The 7,790-nt window shown below is 35.0% G+C and overlaps 1 pseudogene; it reads left to right on the top strand.

The window, feature by feature from the left end:
* The first annotated feature begins 5,027 nt into the window (after positions 1-5,027).
* On the top strand, positions 5,028-7,124 carry LOC129031257 (acidic leucine-rich nuclear phosphoprotein 32 family member E-like; annotated as a pseudogene).
* The last annotated feature ends 666 nt before the right edge of the window (positions 7,125-7,790 follow it).

The raw sequence follows: 7,790 nt of genomic DNA, 5'->3' as shown, positions 1-7,790 counted from the left end.
TCAGACAAATTTTGCTGTGGCTTTTCAAGCCCCTATGGTTACTAAATATGTGGTGTAATAAGAACGCTTTTCTACTCAGTGCTTTTTTAAAAAAAATTTTAAAAATAGAATTCGTTATTAAAATAGCTGAGCATAAGCATAGGTGGTGCTGTGTAGGTCTTAGTGATTTTCCACCTGAGCTATTTGCCTTCTCTCCACTGCGTTAAGCCCTCCTTCACTCTCTAGGAAAAGTCCTGACCCTCAGGAGAGGGACCAGCATCAGTATTGACTCAGTTTTGCTGCTGACACTTACGGTTGTTCCCTGCATTTGCTCTCAGAAACAAGACTGCAGTGAGCATTCAGCTGTGTTAATCTTGGTGCAGGCTTCTGTTAATGTCTCCAGATAAGCTCCTGGGAAAATGCTTGTTGGGTCAAAGGGTTGTACATTTTTAATCTTGAAAGATATTCCAAAATTGTCTTGCAGAGAAATGTCACCAATTTAAAGGCCCTCTAAGAAGATATGAAATTAGTTTACTACATGCTCAGTGATATTAAACATTATTAATATTGTAAATATTTTCCTTTCTAGTAGGTGAAAAAGGCATCTTTCATCTTAATTTGCATTTTTATAATTCTAAAGATTTATTGCCTTTTTGTTTCTCTTTTGCTATGGACTCCCTAATTATTTTCTCATTTTCTTGTTTTTCCCCCCATTAAAAAAATTTGTTTATGGGTTCTTTGTATAGTCACAAAGAGACAAAAATTTTTGTCCATAATATGTGTGGCAATGTTTTCCAGTTTCCTTTTTTTTTTTAATCTTGATGATGTGTTTTTGCCAGGCAGAGTTTTAAAATTTTATAATCAGTTATATTTAGCACTTTTTTTCCTCTGTGGAATTTGGATTTTGTAGTACGCTTTTAAAGGTCTTCTATATGCCCATATTATTTTGAAAAATCCATTCACACTTTCTTCCAACACCTTTATAATTTCAATTTTTAAGTTTAATGTTTATCTGAAATTTGTTTCGGTGTAGGGAGTTAGGTAGGGATTTAGCTTCTTCTATCCAATTTGGACTCATCTACCATCTATTTGTTAACATCTGTCAAGAGTGGGGTGCTTCCTATACGTTAACTACTGAGGGCAGAAACTAGGACTACTATAATTCAATTAAATGTGTTAAATCTCTCCACCTTAGCCATTTCCTTTTCCTCCTCCCCTTCCTTCATCTCTTCTTCATTCCCTTCCTTCTCCCTTTTTCTCTCTAACCCTTATCGGCTCTGGCCCACTTTCCCTTCCAGCCCTCTCTCTCACACCTTCCTCATCTCATCAGTGAAAAATGATTTTGCTTTTATGCTGCTAATCAATGATTCTCTATCTGGAGAGAGATTGAAGGAAACACTTCAATGAGTTGGAATGACTCAACCCATTCTCTCCTTAACATCTGTAATCTGACCTCAGTGTACACTGCTGTATTGATGTGTTTTCTTCTTTTTTGTAAGCATTCTCCATTACCTCTTTATTGTTTCTAATATTGTACTTCATTATCTATTTTTAAAGGTTCACATTTTTTTTGCTTTCTTAAGCCCAAGTGGTTCTTTTAAAAAAATTTTAATTTGTGTGGGTACATAATAAATATACATATTTATGGGTTACATGAGATATTTTGATAGAGGTATGCAATACATAATAATCACATCAGGGTAAATGGGATATCCATCACCTCAAGCATTTATCCTTTGTGTTACAAACAATCCAGTTATATTCTTTGAGTTATTTAAAAATGTACAATTAAATTATTATTGACTATAGTCACCCTGTTATGCTAGCAAATACGAGGTCTTATTCATTCTTTCTATTTTTCTTTGTACCCATTTCTATCTCCACTTCTCCCTGAACCCCACACTACCCTTCACAGCCTCTGGCAATCATCTTATTCTCTACCTTCATGAGTTCAATTATTTTAATTTTTAGCTTCCACAAATAAATAAGAATATAAATGAGTAAGAATATGCAAAATTTGTATTTTTGTGCCTGGCTCATTTGGTCATTTCACTTAACATAATGACCTCCAGTTCCATCCAACTGGTTCTAGATCCTTGAGGAGTCACCACACTGTCTTCCACAATGGTTGAACTAATTTACACTTCCACCAACAGTGTAAAAGTGTTCCTATTTCTCCAGCATCTGTTGTTTTCTGACTTTTTAATAATAGCCATTCTAACTGGTGTGAGATGGTATTTCATTGTGGTTTTGATTTGCATTTCTCTGACCAGGATCTTATTCTTTTTTCATAGCTGAATAGTACTTCATTGTGTATACGTTCTTTATCCATCAATCTATTGATGGACAGTTATGTTTCTTCCAAATCTTGCCTTATTAACAGTGCTGCTATAAATATGGGAATGCAGATATCTCTTCGATATTCCTTTCTTTTGGGCATATACCTAGGAGTGGGATTGCTGGATCATATGGTGGCTCTAGTTTTTCAAGGAACTTCCAAACTCTTCTCCACAGTGGTTGTACTAATTTACATTCCCACCAACAGTGTCTGAGGGTTCCCTTTTCTCCATATCCTTGCCAGAATTTGTTAATGCCTGACTTTTGGATAAAAGTCATTTTAACTGGGGTGAGATGATATCTTATTGTAGTTTTGATTTGCATTGTTCTGATGATCAGTGATGTTGAGCACCTTGTCATATGCCTGTTTGCCACTTGTATGTCTTCTTTTGAGAAATGTCTATTCAAATCTTTTGCCCATTTTTCAATTGGGTTATTAGTTTTTTTCCCATAGAGCTTTTTGAGCTCCTTATATGTTTTGGTTATTAATCCCTTGTCAGACAGGCAGTTTGCAAATATTTTCTCCCATTCTGTGGTTTGTATCTTCACTTTGTTGATAGTTTCCTTTGCTGTACAGAAGTTTTTGAGCTTGATGTGATCCCATTTGTCCATGTTTGCTTTGGTCACCTGTACTTGTGGGGCATATCTTAGATTTAAAGACTTTAATCCATTTTGATTTGAGTTTTGCATATGGTGAAAAATAAGGGGTCTGGTTTCATTCTTCTGTATATGGATCCAGTTTTCCCAGCACCGTTTATTGAAGAGACTATTATTTCCCCAATGTATATCCTTGGCACCTTTGTCAAAAATGAGTTCACCATAGATGTATAGATTTATCTCTAGCTTCTCTATTCTTTGCCATTGATATATGTGTCTGTTTTTATGCCAGTACCATGCCATTTTGGTTACCATAGCTCTGGAGTATAATTTAAAGTTAGGTAATGTGATTCCTCCAGCTTTGTTCTTTTTGCTTAGACAGCTTGGCTATTCTAGGTCTTTTATGGTCCCATATAGATTTTAGGATTGTTTTTTCTATTTATGTGAGATTTGTCATTGGTGTTTTGATAGAGATTGCATTTTATCTGTAGACTGCTTTGAGTGGTATGGACATTTTAACAACATTGATTCTTCCAATACATGAACATGGAATATCTTTCCATTTTTTGGTATCCTCTTCAACTTCTTGCATCAGTGTTTTATAGCTTTCAGTGTAGAGATCTTTCACTTCTTAGCTAAGTTCATTCCTAGGTATTTTATTTTATTTTTAGCCATTGTAAATGAAATTACCTTCTTGATTCATTGGTTTTTTTTTTTATTGTTCACTGTTGGCATACAGAAATGCTACTGATTTTTATATGTTGATTTTGTATCCTTCAAATTTACTGAGTTTGTTTATCAGTTCTAATAGTTTTTTGGTGGGGTTTTCAGGTTTTCCAAATATAAGATGAGATCATCTGCAAACAAGGATAATTTGATTTCTTCCTTTTCAATTTGGATGCCTTTCTTTCTCTTGTCTGGTTGCTCTAGCTAGGACTTATGGCACTATGTTAAATAACAGTGGTGAAAGTGAGCATTCTTGTCATGTTCCTGATCTTATAAGAAAGGCTTTTGGTCTTTCTCTATTTAGTATGATACTAGTTGTTGTATATGGCATTTATTATATTGAGGTATATTTCTTCCATACCATTTTTGACAGTTTTTATCATGAAGGGATGTTGAATTTTATCAAATGCCTTTCCAGAACCAATTCCTATGATTTTATGGTTTTTGTCCTTTATTCTATTGATATCAGGAATCATACTGATTGACTTGCATATATAGAAACATCCCTTCATACCTGGGATAAATACCACTTGTTCATGATGAATTATCTTTTTAATGTGTGGTTGAATTCAGTTTGCTAGATTTGGAAGAGGATTTTTGTCTCATTGTTCATCAGAAACAATGGTCTATAGTTTTCTTTTTTCATTTTTTTTCTGGTTTTTGTATCAGAGTAATACTGGTCTCATAGGGTGAGTTTGGAAGTTCTTCCTTCTCCTGTATTTTTTTTAATAGTTTGAATAGAATTGGTATTAGTTCTTTAAATGTTTGGTAAAATTCAGCTGTAAAATAATCAGGTCATGGAATTTTCTTTACTGGGGGACTTTTTGTTATGGCTTCAATCTCATTATTTGTTATTAGTCTGTTCAGGTTTTGGATTTTTTCATGTTATGATATTGGTAGGTTGTATGTGTCTAGGACTTTATCCATTTCTTCTAGGTTTTCCAATTTATTGGCTTATAGTTGCTCATGGTCACCTCTAATGATGCTTTGAACTTCTGTGGTATTGATTGTAATATCTCCTTTTCATTCTCTAATTTATTGGAGGTTTCTCTTTTTTTTCTTAGTCTGGCTAAAGGTTTGTCAAGTTTGTTTTTTCTTATCAAAAAAACAACTTTTCATTGATCTTTTGTGGTGTTGCTTTTTGTTTCAATTTCATTTATTTTTGCTGCGATCTTTATCATTTCTTTTCTTTTCTTCTACTAATTTTGGGTTTGGTTTGCCCTTGCTTTTCTAGTTTTTTAAGATGCATTGTTAGGAGTCTCTGAGCAGCCATTGAAGGGGAAGGAACTGCAGGTGTGTGTGTGTATGTGTGTGCGAATGTGTGTGCGTGTGTGTGCACACGCTAGTGTGTGGACAAGGAGGTGGGGGCAGCTGAGTTAGAGTCCCAACTCCTAGACTCCATTTGCTATTCTCTTCTTTCTCCCCCACACCTATCTGGTGGTAGTGGGCATTTATATTTGCGTTCCTTTTCATTCATTTCTAAATCTCTTAAAAATTTTGGGTTGGGGGTATTGGGGAAGGCAGGAAAGGGAAAAGAAGGAGAGTAGTAGCTGAAGAGCAAGAGGAGGACATGGAGATGAAGAAGATTAACCTGGAGTTAAGGAACAGATCCCCGGAGGAGGCGACAGAGTTTGTCCTTGATAATTGCCTGTGTGTCAATGGGGACATTGAAGGCCTGAATGATACTTCTCAAATAGCAAAGACTTGGAACCAACCCAAACGTCCAACAATGATAGACTGGATTAAGAAAATGTGGCACATATACACCATGGAATACTATGCAGCCATAAAAAATGATGAGCTCATGTCCTTTGTAGGGACATGGATGAAATTGGAAATCATCATTCTCAGTAAATTATCCCAAGGACAAAAAACCAAACACCGCATGTTCTCACTCATAGATGGGAATTGAACAAAGAGAACACATGGACACAGGAAGGGGAACATCACACTCTGGGGACTGTTGTGGGGTGGGGGGAGGGGGGAGGGATAGCATTAGGAGATATACCTAATGCTAAATGACGAGTTAATGGGTGCAGCACACCAGCATGGCACATGTATACGTATGTAACTAACCTGCACATTGTGCACATGTACCCTAAAACTTAAAGTACAATAAAAAAAAAGGAAGTTAGGAGCATCTAAATATGGAAAATAACTCCATAAAATTATAGTATATTTTATATCAAAGAGAAACCAGAAAAATAAGAAATGTTTTAAGTATTTTTTCATATAGCATGTTCATATATAATTATTTCAATAGTCTCAATGTAGTTGTGCAATTGTTTGGGTAAAGAACTAAACTTGAAGTTAAATAGCATAGGTCTGGATTCTTATGGTTTATAACATTCATATATTTTATATGTTCCATAAGAATATGTAATTTCTAAGTTTATAACATAATAATTACAGAAATCTAGGTAAAGTAATACTTCTGTGACGGTCTCTTCATCTACAAAATGGAATTAATATTGCTTTTCTCGTTACATTTATATTAAAAATTGGAGAAGTAATATATGTGAAAGAACCTTACATTAAATATGCAAGTTTTATTTGTTGAATGTAAACAGTTATTAAAGAATAGAATAAGATATTACATTTTGATTAAAAAAAAAAGAACTAGAATTTCTGAGTATGGCTAATGTGGAACTAAGTTCGCTGGCCCAGCTTCCCAGCTTAAATAAACTTCAAAAATTGGAGCTTAGTGATAATATAATTTCTGGAGGCTTGGAAGACCTGGCAGAGAAATGTCCAAATCTTACCTACCTCAATCTGAGTGGAAACAAAATAAAAGATCTCAGTACATTAGAAGCTCTGCAAAATCTTAAAAATTTGAAAAATCTTGACCTGTTTAGCTGTGAGATCACAAACCTGGAAGATTATAGAGAAAGTATTTTTGAACTGCTGCAGTAAATCACATACTTAGATGGATTTGATCAGGAGGATAATGAAGCGCCGGACTCTGAAGAGGAGGATGATGAGGATGGAGATGAAGATGATGAAGAGGAAGAGAAAAATGAAGCTGGTCCACCGGAAGGACACGAGGAGGAGGAGGAGGAAGAGGAAGAGGAGAATGAGGATGAGGATGAAGATGAAGACGAAGCAGGTTCAGAGTTGGGAGAGGGAGAAGAGGAAATGGGCCTCTCATACTTAATGAAAGAAGAAATTCAGGATGAAGAAGATGATGATGACTATGTTGAAGAAGGGGAAGAAGAGGAAGAAGAGGAAGGAGGTCTTCGAGGAGAGAAGAGGAAACGAGATGCTGAAGATGATGGAGAGGAAGAAGATGACTAGATCATTCTAAGACCAGATTCTCTAATGTTTCTGGGTGTGCAATAGAGTGATCACATCTTTGTTTCTTCATGAATGATAGCTATCCCTACAGAAGATAATGTGTAACATTTTATAGGAAAAGTGTGGTTTTACTATTTTTGCCTTATCATTCCAAATAAGAACTGTCTGTTAATGATCATATTGTATGTAGAGAAAAATTTTCATTGACTTGCATTGTGGAATTCCCTAGCAATTTATTTAGACTTAATTTTTTAAATTCAAGCTTACTGTATTAGTCATTTTTAGCCCATAATTAAAGCATGATCACTTTTACACAGGTGTAGTATGGTGCATTTCATTCCTTATTTGTAAATTAACTGAAATTACAGTTTGCTATAATATAAAATGACAATAGTCTCTTGAGTGGTAAGTTGGTTTTTTTTTAGAGGTGATCCAGGGATCTTTAGTTTGAAGGCAGTTACCTTTTTTTTTTTTTTTTGACTAAGAGTGTTTGGTTGCTTTTTTATCACAAGTAACTTGGAAAATAGAAGCAGAATAGTAAAGGTTCTATTCAGCAACATAGTTCATGGATTTTGTGGAGGTTCTATTGAGTAATATGGTTCATGGATTTAGTGGTGACTGATAAGATTTTATTTTTGAAGGAAAAATTGCTTATACTAAGTCCAGAGACATGCAGGTGAGCCGTTTTGTCAGGCTGCAAATCATGACATGCCATTGGTTGTTTATTTTGTTTTGCTTTTAGGTGTGCATTCTTTTTCTTCTTAGCAATTCCTCTATGATCACCTTCCTTTCTTGTTTCACTCCCTCCCGCTGTCTCAAAAGAAAGTTGGGAAACTTGTGAAACCCAGGAAAACCTT

Source organism: Pongo pygmaeus, chromosome 11 (genome assembly GCF_028885625.2).
Source record: "Pongo pygmaeus isolate AG05252 chromosome 11, NHGRI_mPonPyg2-v2.0_pri, whole genome shotgun sequence".
NCBI classification, from domain to species: Eukaryota; Metazoa; Chordata; class Mammalia; order Primates; family Hominidae; genus Pongo; species Pongo pygmaeus.
This window is presented reverse-complemented; position numbering and strand designations above follow the sequence as displayed.